General features: G+C 37.7%; 1 protein-coding gene across 1 annotated transcript in view; it reads left to right on the forward strand.

Moving 5' to 3' along the window:
• LOC120634152 (complexin) overlaps nucleotides 1-12240 on the forward strand; it is a 358168-nt gene that overhangs the window by 152053 nt on the left and 193875 nt on the right. The gene's annotated exons all lie outside the window — the stretch shown is intronic.

The raw sequence follows: 12240 nt of genomic DNA on the forward strand, positions 1-12240 counted from the left end.
CATTCCCCCACCGTTAGGCCGCAGCTACACGAACAAGTATTTCGAAGCCGCAACCTATTAATTTCAATACGGTATGACATATCACTTTATCAGCAGCTTCCACAATATATAACTCAAATCCAGCGATACCTTTTTAATCATTAAACTGGTTTCAATAATAATCTTGGATTATACAGGCGATTGAAACCTTCTCGCAATTAACACAGCAAGCTTAATTGTTTATAAACCAAACAGTATTTTAAGATTGTGTAGAAAAAAACTAAAAGTTCAACAAAAATCAAGGGTCTGGAAAATATGACTGCATCATTAGTTAGCTCAGTATGTTAGTATATTCGACTTTTAACTATGATGTCCTTGGCAGAAACCCCATACCCGACATTTTTAAGCCGGATATCAAACCCAGCACCTTGTACTCCGTAGTCAAACTACTACCAGACCTCGTCTAGTTAAGAGAAGTTACACTAAACATACATACATACTTTCATAATTAGTCAATAGATAGTAGACTTCAAAGTTTGAAACCTCGTATACTTAAAACTAAACCTATGCGTACTGGTCTAAGAAGAAGCCCACAAAAACTTTGCCTTACTTAATATTATTAAAAAAGCAATCTTCTAAGGCGACCTCTTTGGTGAAGCGGTGACCGCTGTGGATTGAAGTGGGAATTGAAGTCCCGGGTTCGATCCCGAGCAGGGGAATTTTAGGAATATATAATTTCTGAATTTTCTCTGGTCTGGTCTGGTGGAAGGCTTCTGCCGTGGCTTGTTACTACCCTACCGACAAAGACGTACCGCTAAGCGATGTAGCGTTGTGGTACGATAAGGGGTAAAGGTTTAATGCCATACCCCTAACAGGTTACCCCGTTACTGTCGAGGACTTACTAGTATTGGAATTAAAAAAAATTAAAAAAATCTAGTTAGACCAATAATTCTCACTCATCGCTTACGTTACCCTTTGTACTATAATAAGACTTTTCTATAAGCTTACGTTACATAGAAGCTGAACTTTTTAAGAAAGAACTACACATGTGTAGAGGCAGCTTATAAATACAGCTCTTATACTTTACCAGAAAACTTAATCGCTTGACAGCAGGTCATTGCCAGTAGGGAGGCAACCAACCACGGCCGAAATCTCCCAGCAGAGAAATTTAAATGTGGACCCAGCTTAAAAGCTCTACCCCTGGTATCCCTGGCGTTGATCCGTTGGGAAAACTTTTTTGGTTAAAGGGTATGTCTAAAAGTTGGGAACAACATGGACGTATTATGTAACTTTCGCCCCCAAAATGGTTTCGGGGTTTATTGTTTATCAGGTTTAATGGTATGTGAAAAAGGGTAAACTCAATTTATTTTAGCGCGGTTGAGGTAAGTTTTATAGTTTTATTTTATGTACTCTTATTATATATTTTTTGGATTTACTCGTAGATATTAGGCGTGATAGCCTAGTGTAAGGGAAGCCGAAGCCTCACTGGGGGTAGTAAGGGTCGGCTTCCCTTACGGGGTGAACGAGTTCGAACACCGCACCACTTTGTTTTCCTTCCTCCTTGGGCAGGACGGAGGTAATATGGAACTCTCCCCTCTAAAAAGGGTATACCCAAATTAAAAACCACCACGGCATGTCCCTCTTGTTGGCTTTGTGAGACGCCCGGGAAATCCGTTGGATACCTCCCGGGCGAACCCCGCAACACTTTTCGGAGTTTTGTGCGTAATTAATTTAAGCAACTAAATATTACTACCTAACGAAAAAGGAAAACATCGTGAGGAAACCTGCATGCCTACCTGTAAAAAACTTGGCCGTGGCTAGGCACCACCCTACCGACAAATACTATATAACTACCATACTCCCTAATAGGTTAATCCGCCACCATCTTAGACTGCATCATCTTCTACCACCAGGTAAGATTACAGTCAAGGGCTAACCTTTAGACAAATAAAAAAATATATAATGAAAAGATAGGCTGTATGAACGATAACATTTTAACAGAAAAAGCTCTTATAAAATTGATTTTGCCCACAAATTTAGTTAATCTACATTAAATAACGGCACCTCAGGGATTTCCTATAAAAGGTTTTGTCCATTTACATAATGCCGAGGCGGGCTGGGCGGGCGCGATGTTGGAAATTTTCCATCTCCGATACACAGCCGTCTATCCGCTGTTAGTATCAATTGAGTGATCAACACGGGCTGGTGCAAGTTGTGTACTTACAGCGATTTACAAACAACATTCAGTTTAATTTGCTACGCGAAAAGTAGAAGAATCTCTACGGTGTCATTTATGATTTCTTAAACCGATACTCATCACCAAACATGTCTGAAATGTATCTACTCTCAAATTAAAGCTTACAGTTATTACTGAGGATAAGTTCTGCAATATTAACTATTAGTAATATAAAAAGATAAGAAATAAAAAGTTACCTGGAAGAGATCGCTACTAAGCGATAAGGACGTCTTTTGTATCCTACTTTTTAAGTTTCCTCGTGTTGTGGCGAAAAAAAACACCAACTGCTACCAGACCAGACCAGAGATTATTCTTAAATTATTCATTCCCAAATTTACCTGCCGGAAATTGAACCTGTCATCTCCGCTTATAAGAAAGGTGTCTAATGCGCCACAGAAGAAGAAGAAGAAACACTTTGTTGCACGTAAAATCAGAGTATGCAGTTTACAATGTAGACATGGAAAGGCGGCCTTATTGCTGCAAACAATCTCTAAGAAGTTGTTGGTATTGCGACGACGTATTTTGTGAGCTAATCTAAGATGATATAACTTGCACCACACTTTCCAGGGTAGCAAGTAAGGAGGGCCGGCGCCACGTCGCGTCGCCACGGCGCCGGCCTCCCTGTTATTATGATATAACTGTTGCTCATCTTGACTCAAATGAGCTCCACATCACAGATATCCGTTCCACAATATGCTTTTGTTCGTACGTGGTTTCATATTTCTTGTGAGCGTGGTTTAGGTACGTTATAATGTACAAAATTACTGATAGTTTAAGGATAGTTAAACGTATATACTACGACAATACATACATCGCCTTCTAGCCCCGAAGTAAGCGTAGCTTGTGTTATGGGTACTATACATAAATACTTATATAATATAGAGATAAACACCCAGATACTGAAAAACATTCATGTGCATGAAAGCAGGGTCGCTGCCCACTGCGCCAATCGTTCAAAGTAAGTAAGGCTTCGGATTCCCTTTTAAGAAGACAGACTTCGATCCCCGGCACGCACCTTAAACTTTTCGGAGTTATGTGCGTTTTATATTTTAACATGCTTTAGCCGTGCGGGAAAACATAATGAGGAAACCTGCATGTCAATTTTTTGTCAATTTTTTATTATGTTCACTAGGTCGTGTGAAGTCTAATAATCCGCACTGAGCCAGCGTGGCGGACTACGGCGCCTTTTTCCCTTCACTCTTAAAGCAATTAATTTGTAACTGAAACATTATTGGTCGAATAAATATAGGTCGAATACATCGAATTCAATCAAGTCGTGGCCTGATCAGTTAAGTTGAATGATTGCGACCCAAGCAAACACAAGTAAAAGTTACTTCCATTTCAAAGTTTTCACAGCGCTTCACGCAAAGTTACCATGTGACACATTTCATCTGAATTTCCATGGAAATACAGTTTATTGTGTAACTTTTGCGCGTTCAGTTGCGGGCTTTATCTCAGTTGCAGATATCTCAAAGAACTATATGACTGAGATACTTTTGACGACCTTCCTGGCGTGGCGGTGAGTCGATTCCCGTCAATTAGGGAAATTTATAATTTCTCCACTTTCCCTGGTATATGTACCCACGGCTAGTTATCAACCTACTAACAAGTATGTGTAACTAAGCGATGTAGCGTTCCGGTACGATGTTTTGTAGACACCGATTCGGGGTATGGGTTAAATACAACCTTCAGTTAATAAGATGTCTTAAAGAAAAATGTTTGAAAGAAGTTTGTAGAGAGTAATATTTGTAGCATGACTTCATATAATCATCATCATACCAACCTACATTGTGAAGAGTCAGACTGAGCCCACCACGCTGGCCTAGTGCGGATTGATGAATATTTTTTGCGGATTGGTGGACAACATGACGAAGCACTGTCTTGTGCCACTTGTATGTATCACTCTGCTACTCCGTCCTTGGGAGGTCTTTTAACACTTAGCTTTTGTACCGGCTGCTGCCGATACACCACCTGAAAATACTAAAAAAATTAATTAATTATATATAGGTTATGTTAAAACGTAAATAAGTAAATAATTAATTATTGAAGATTGGCAACACTGTCATAGGAGAAGGGGAGTCTCTCGGTCGCAAGCCGCACGATGACATCAACGGCATCCATTTTGGGCAAAAAGCAGTGCATCCTACAATCCTTTTTGAAGGACTTACGCGTTTCATTTCGACCAATACCAAGCCATACCAATTGAGCTCCTGGTGTCCTCGTGTGCTCACAGACGTGCTTGCAACTGCCGAAACCTTAAACCCACACGTAATAAAAATAAAAATAATAATAAACACATTATGTTTATAGTATTTATGTATATATAGGTATATATGCAAATATACATGTTTATCTATATGCACCATCTACCTCTCTACTTAAACTGTGTTTTACGCGAAGAGATTGCTATGTAGCTTAGTTCTGCTGCCTATGCAGTAAAGAAGATACGCCACCTGACAGACATAGAAACTGCTAGGCTAGTCTATTTTAGTTACTTTCACAGCATTATGTCATATGGAATTTTACTATGGGGTAATGCTGCTGATATTGGCACTATTTTCGTGCTGCAGAAGAAGGCTGTTCGTGCGATCTATAAAATGGGTCCGAGAGAGTCATTGAAAGATAAATTTAAAGATGTTAAAATAATGTCACTCTATAGCCAATACATATTTGAAAATTTAATGTATGTTCACAAAAATATATCAAAATTTAAAAGAAAATGTGACTGCAATAATTTGAACGTTAGAAGCAAAAATAAACTTGCAGTGCAGTACACTAGACTACACAAAATAAGCAATTCATTTAAAGGAAATGGTATACAATTTTACAATAAATTACCGGTTGATATCTTGGGGATGTCACTAAAGAAGTTCAAAGTTTGTATTAAGCGAAAGCTTATAGAAAAGTCCTATTATAGTATAAAGGATTACGTAAACGATAAAAAAGCTTGGGTGTAAACAATTGCTCTAACCAGGTTGCTTCTTAAATATTTTCTAATGACAATGTGAGATGGTGATAACAAAATGAACACCCGGCTAAGTTTGTTGTGGGCTTCTTCTTAGACCAGGGCGCGATTGGAACCCTCGTAGCTTTAGTTTTAAGTTTACGATTGTAGTTATCGCCATCACTACTCACTGCTATGTACACATTTTGTATATAATAACGCATCAAAAGTGCCATCTATGTGCCTATTTGAATAAAGATATATTTGACTTTGACTTTGACTTTGCGATAAGGCTGCCGAATTGTATACTTCGCGTTAAATTTTTATTTAAAATTTTTCTATATGTTTATGTGGTGTACAATAAAAGTGTATTCATTCTTTCATTCTTTATAACTCTATCTTAAAAGTTAAGTCGATTGGCTGGTTGCTTATTTAGGGTGTGAATTAAAGACAAACAAACACACTTTCATAATACTAGTTAGGATTACAATGACTGAAGCAATTTGCTTCTAAATGTAGGTGTCTCTTAACCATATTAAAAGCTTACATTACCCGTAGTACAATATTAGCTAGCACGCATTCGAGGACTCGTTATCGAGTATCGAACTAATTTTCGTTTATTTACTTATTTAGAATATTGGTAAGGGTATACAATTGACACAGTTAACATTGTGCCAGCGATAACTGTTGCAGTAGTATAAACTGTCGCAACAATTAACGCCCACCTCCAAAAATAAATGTATAGTATCCAAAAAACAAAAGAAGAACATAGTAAACGCCTATAAATAAAATTAGAGCGATGTAAGTAAATAAACAAAGATAAATAAAAACAATTATTAAGTTTAAAATACAAAAAAAAACATGCAGTGACTTATTTAGTGTGTATGGGTGTGTGATAGTGTGTGTGAGTGTGTGAGTGTGTGTATGTTATGTAAATGTCTATAGTAATTAAACATCAGTGGAAAATGGATCTTAAGTTTATAAAATTGAAGCTAAGATAAACTTTCTTTTCTTTTGAAGAATTTTATTTTTACGCTCGGTCTTTTAGCAGAGCAAAGAGCGTTTGATAAATAAAAATAGGATTTACATGATCCAAGAGTCGCAAACTCTAACGAGTGACATTAGGGCCATTTTAATTTGACGGTACAGAGTTTGGTATGCGAAAACGACGTCTCTATCTCGCTAGCATATCTTGTACTAAGGGTAATCGTGTACAGGTTTAGTGGCAAGCGAACATAATCGAGAACCATCCCCACTTGCAATCATTAATTATATAACTCAATTACGTCATGTTAAACTAAATTGAACCCAATAGTGTCGGTTATAGAATATATAATGCTGTAATGAGTTTACTGTATATGAATTGAAACCAAATTAAGCTTTACTAGTGAATGCTAGTATTATTCGTGATAGTGTTGATTCAGTGATACATGTAATTTAAATTAATTAATTATTATCATAATTATCATTTAGGTACTTGCATCTATGTACAATGGCATGACATTTCCATGGGAAATAGGTATATATTTTGTATGATTTAATCTTATACTAGTATATAAAGCTGAAAAGTTTGTCTGATTGTTTGTTTGTTTGTTTGCTTGAACGCTATAAACTCAGGAACTTTTTTGAAAAACTAATTAAGTGTTAGCCCTTTTATCGAGGCAGGCTATATGCTATATGTCATCACGCTCAGAACAATAGGAGCATAGCACTATTGAAGAAAGTTTCGAAATCGAGGGTTTTTTTCCTTTTGAGAGTTAAAGTTCAGATAAAATCACGTATAAGTGAAAGTTGTTTCCCTTTAAATGTTCCTTAAATGTGAAAGAAATGTTTTTCAGTATCTGGCTGTTTATATGTATTTTATAAGTCTTTATGTCATAAAAATATATATATATTCATCAGTCATCTTAGCACCCATAACACAAGCCCAACTTTGTCGGGGCTAGATGGCGATGTGTGTATTGTCGTAATATTTATTTATTATTATAACTTTACGGTTGACGAGAGACAGCCCGCTTCCAGACAGATGGATGGACGGGCATATGGATAGCGTATGTACCCTTCCTTAAAAACCGAACAGTCGTAATCTTTTATCTCTCTCCTAAAAAAAATGTATGTACGATATATATTATTATATACGATATATATTAGTATATACGTTTCAACTTACAAAAGAATTTGAATTGTAAATTTCGTAGCTCTAAGTGTAATTAAAACACAAGATTTCGTGACATTGTACCGTAATTAATAACGAAATAATAATGCCACTTTGTAAATTGACATAATTCGGTATAGTAGAACAACATTTTATCTTTTCTAAGACTTTCGTACGTTTTTAATTTTCGACTTGTTGTCACAGTCAATTTATTATCTACATACAAAGATATTTTTCTGATAGTTAGTTCACAAAAATATAAAACAAAATGTTATAACAAGTAAATCAGTTTGCTTATTTTCTACAGACACGGGCAACGCGACCGCCCCGGCGGATTGACGAGCAAACACGCGGTCCGGAGTTTAATAGCTTTTGTTCAGTTCAGTTAGTAACTTCATGTTGCCAACTTTATCTAGTTTGAAATAGTCTTTCACCTCTGAATATTTCTGGGCACGGCATGAGCCAGGCATTTATTTGATTGCTCATATATATATCCGCTAAAATAAAACTTAAATAGTTTGTTCGTCAACATCATCAACACATTCCCGGCCCACTATAAGGCTCAGGTCTCCTTTCAGAATGAGACGGGTTTAGGCCGTTGTTTACCACGCTGGCCACGTGCGGAGTGATAGACTTCACACGTCCTTTGTGTGAATTGCTCTAGCTTCATAGCTTAATATAAATTTACTGGAAGATGGTGATAAAAAAAAAATTACCCGGCTAAGTTTGTTGTGGGCTCTTCTTAGACCAGGGCGCGTTTGGAAGCCTCGTAGCTTTAGATTTAAGTTGGCGAACGAAGTTATCACCATCCCTTTACAATTATGTAAACAAATATGTATGAACGCTTCATAAGTGCCTGTGATAGGCCTACATGAATAAAGAAATTTTAAATTTTGAATTTGAATTTAAACCATCTCCTTTCTACCATCGAACTGCGAGGCACCGAAAGAATCTGCACCGTTACGTGGTTTAAATACCATCAACACGTACGGAGCGTTTTGCTTCTTCCTTTCTGATCCGCACCGCAAAGGCCTGGAATGCCCTCCCATCTTCCGTCTTCCCTGATACCTATAATCTGGGTGCCTTCAAATCAAGAGTGAATAGGCATCTTCTAGACATGCGCGCTTCATCTTAGGCTGCATCATCACTTACCATCAGGAGTGATTGTAGTGAAGCACTTGTCTATATATTAAAAAAAACAAATTAAATTGCTTAAATTAAAAACGCACATAACTCAAAAGTTAGTGGTGCGTGTCGGGGCTCGAACTCGGTCTCCACGAAAGGAAAGCTGAAGCACTACCCACTAGGCTATCACAGATTTATTGCGTTACTCTGTTTATACCTACTACTATTGTAAAAAAGTCGTTTCATGTATAAGGTATTGTTCACAAAGTAAGTGAGAGGTTTGCTGATATAGGGTGGTGAAATTGTCGTCTATGCAGGCAAGGAAACTGTAAGACTTAAACGACATTTCTTTATTACTGATTTTTGTTAGATTACGGTCTTAAAAGTGAGTTAGTGTAGCAAAATCATTGATATAATTTTGTTGGTCGATCCGAAAGTACCCAATTTGTGTCCGAATTATTTTCCGCATTTCAGGTGACCGCGACAAATTGGATACATCCCGTGTATCCTTTCCGTCCGGAATCGTTACAAGAACTACGGGTTTAATTAAATTGGTCCTTGCGACATCTATTGCAAATTCCATTTCCACAACATCTCTGTAAAGGAGACTCGGAAAACCCACGCCCTGCTCGCTTTCAATTACTATGAGACTATTGAAAGTTTTAAAGCATCTTAATATTTATATTATTATTCATTACAAGTAAGGATAGTTGCGGCTTGGCATTTTTACACAGTTATAAAAAACCTGTACTTACAATAATCCTGAGGACAGTTAAGCACTACTTTACTACTACGTTACTACTACGTTACTTGTATTTAGTTCACACAAGATAAAGTCTGCCTGAACTTTTACCAAGCAAAAAAATCATCTCGCCCTCTGTGAAAAACAAAAACTAATCCATTCTACTGAAACCGCGCATTTTAAGGATTAAAAGAAGCGTATGTTTCCAGACTAATCTATCTCTGTGCTTATTAATCATCTAGATCCTTTTAGCTGTTCTGGCGCGATTGATTAACAAAGCCCACTTCCACACCCACACTTACTGCCACACCCAAAGCCACAGCCACAGCAACTCACATAGGCACGCCCGTAACCACACTTACTGCCACATCATCTCAGCCACTTCCTCCGCCACAACCACAGCTACTACAACTACCATAGACACTCCCATAGCCACATTCATAAACACACCCACTGCTACAGCCACAACCACAGCCAACCCATAGCCTCACCCACTGTTACACCTTCTCAGCCGCATTTCTACACCCTCAGCCACACACTTAGCCACAGCCATGGCGACGCCTGTCATACCTAATTGATTTCTACGCGGTATCGTACCGGAACGCTACATCGCCTGGCGGCACGTCTTACTCGACAGGGTGGTGACTAGCCACAGCCGAAGCCTCCCACCAGACCAGAGAAAATTCAAAACCTATAAATTCCTAAATTGCCTCTGCCCGAGATTAAAACCGGGATATCCCACTTGCGACACTGCGTTCACTACTACGCCAGGTAGGTCTAGGAACTAGACGCTGGCTTAGTATAATTCTCAACATAATCCTCAATACAGTACACAGAACACCGACAAAATACAATGGCAAAAGAATAACAGAGATCCCCAAGAACAAGGGGACCACCCCAAATCGATCGTAAAGCCATTTGGGACGGCCCTAATCAGTAAGCCTCCCATCCTTCAAGCTGAAGACCCTGAAATCTGGACCAATTAATTGTATATTAATAAGGATAAAATGGTCTTACATCTATTATGTAGGGGACAGCTTACATACGGCCATTGTTTGGACAGTGAGTTACATATTAAATCAACGGTGAGTTAGAGCTTATACTACGTATAACAGCAGTATAGCTCGAGTTTGTCCACGTATCTGCCGCCAAGCAGAGTTGCTGCACACATACGCCTTAGGTTGATGCTCACAGGGCAGCACTTTTTTTTTTTTCAAGTGAAACTTCTTTATAATCGTTGTGATTTCAAACTCGATGAAACGAAAGTCCATAGAGACGCAAACACGTAAATGTATAGGATTCAGCCGGCGAGAGAATGAGATAGAACACGTTACAAATATTGTTTCCTATTTAAGTTACCAAGGAAACCGAATTATATCTAGATTAAGAAATAAACACATAAATATATATGATAGAGTGAGATGGAAAACATTATACATTTTTTTACCTATTCTAGCTACCATGGAAACTAAATAATAAGCCTTACATTTATCCTGATAGTTCTGATACTCTACATCCACCTCAATCTCTCGTAGGCTACTTTTCAGAAGTTACACTTCTGCCGTGTGTGAATAAATTGCACAGGTTTTTTTTTCCTTTTAGGGGGAAATCCTCATGGATGGCAATAGGCCAGTTAATACCTCTTAAAATGCCCGACTTCGCTGAGAGTACAACACTCTGGGACCTACGGACTAAACCTTCCTACATACCCTGACGTCCTTCTCGGAACGCAATATGACTTCAGAAAGATCCCATTCGTCCTTAACTCGTTTTTGCATAATGTTTTGAAGCATTGTTGCACTGGGCGGCACTTTGCATGTCCTAAGGAGTATTGCTCTGTTTAATGGCGATGAGTTACTTGTTAACATTTGACGGGCCACATGCTTGGTCCGTAATTACTTTTATAAAAAAAATGCCATGTTATATTTATCATCCTCAGCTATAGTCCTAATAATGTCCCACTGCTGGGCAAAAGCTACCCCTCTTTACCTTTATATCTTTATTTTCAGTTACAATTACTACAGATATTTTGCAAACATTCCGTCAAACTGTAGAACAGTCTGTTAATGGGATCGGCTCTCTTATAATTATGTTTAGATGCTAAAACTATTTCGAATTACGAATAGCATTTACGTAGACCCACCACAATGCCAAATACAGGTTGAGGTGCATTGGGATCCTCAAGGTCCCCTCTTGATTTTGATTTTTAGATGCAATATTATCAAAGTCTTCATCATCATCATCAAACCTTAATAATACAGCGTTCACCGCTGCGTCACAAGAAACGTCAAACTGTGCTGAACAAATAAAAAAAAAACTTTAGTGTGAAGTATTTAGCTGATTTATTATGAAATATTGTAAACTATAGCAGTTGGTATTCTGCATCTCGTGGTTAACGCGGGTGAAACAGAAGGGCACAGCTAGTAACAAATAAAACTGCGTTTAATATACTTTGACAGCGGACCCCTTGATATTAAAGATATAAAATATAAACTCCGTTCAAAAGTATTTTATCAAAGCTCAAGACCCTAGCGGCAACTAAATCATTTTTCAATTTTGTGCGACACAGAAATCACTTCGCAGATATCTGTGAGTTACAGCGTGCGCTGAAATACACTGGGAGCAATACCGTAACTGTGAGGGCGGGGTTACACCGAGCGCTTTGTTTACTGAGTAAATTATATTGCTAAAAATCTTAAAGCGTGAAAACATTTCTTTCGATTTTAAACTGTCGTTAGTAAAATGCATTCATGCTTGAAATATAAATTAGTCTTTGGGTTTGCTACCCATGTCCGGTACTTTCGACTGCATTGATCTTGACGTATTGGATTTAGGATATTTTTTGGGCCAGGAAAATAAATGAAAAAGAAAAACATTTGGACATAGAAACTGAAACAGTTAGTTTAAAAAAAACGACTAGTGTAGATTTTCTTCATAATATCCTAGTTTTGAACACATTTGTGGCTCTTAATCATGAACTACTTTACGTTTTCAAGGCTTATATCTATTCAAAATGTGTTATTTTCATATTCCATCACGAGTTTTATAAAACATGTCAC

Source organism: Pararge aegeria, chromosome 23, assembly GCF_905163445.1.
Source record: "Pararge aegeria chromosome 23, ilParAegt1.1, whole genome shotgun sequence".
Lineage (NCBI taxonomy): Eukaryota > Metazoa > Arthropoda > Insecta > Lepidoptera > Nymphalidae > Pararge > Pararge aegeria.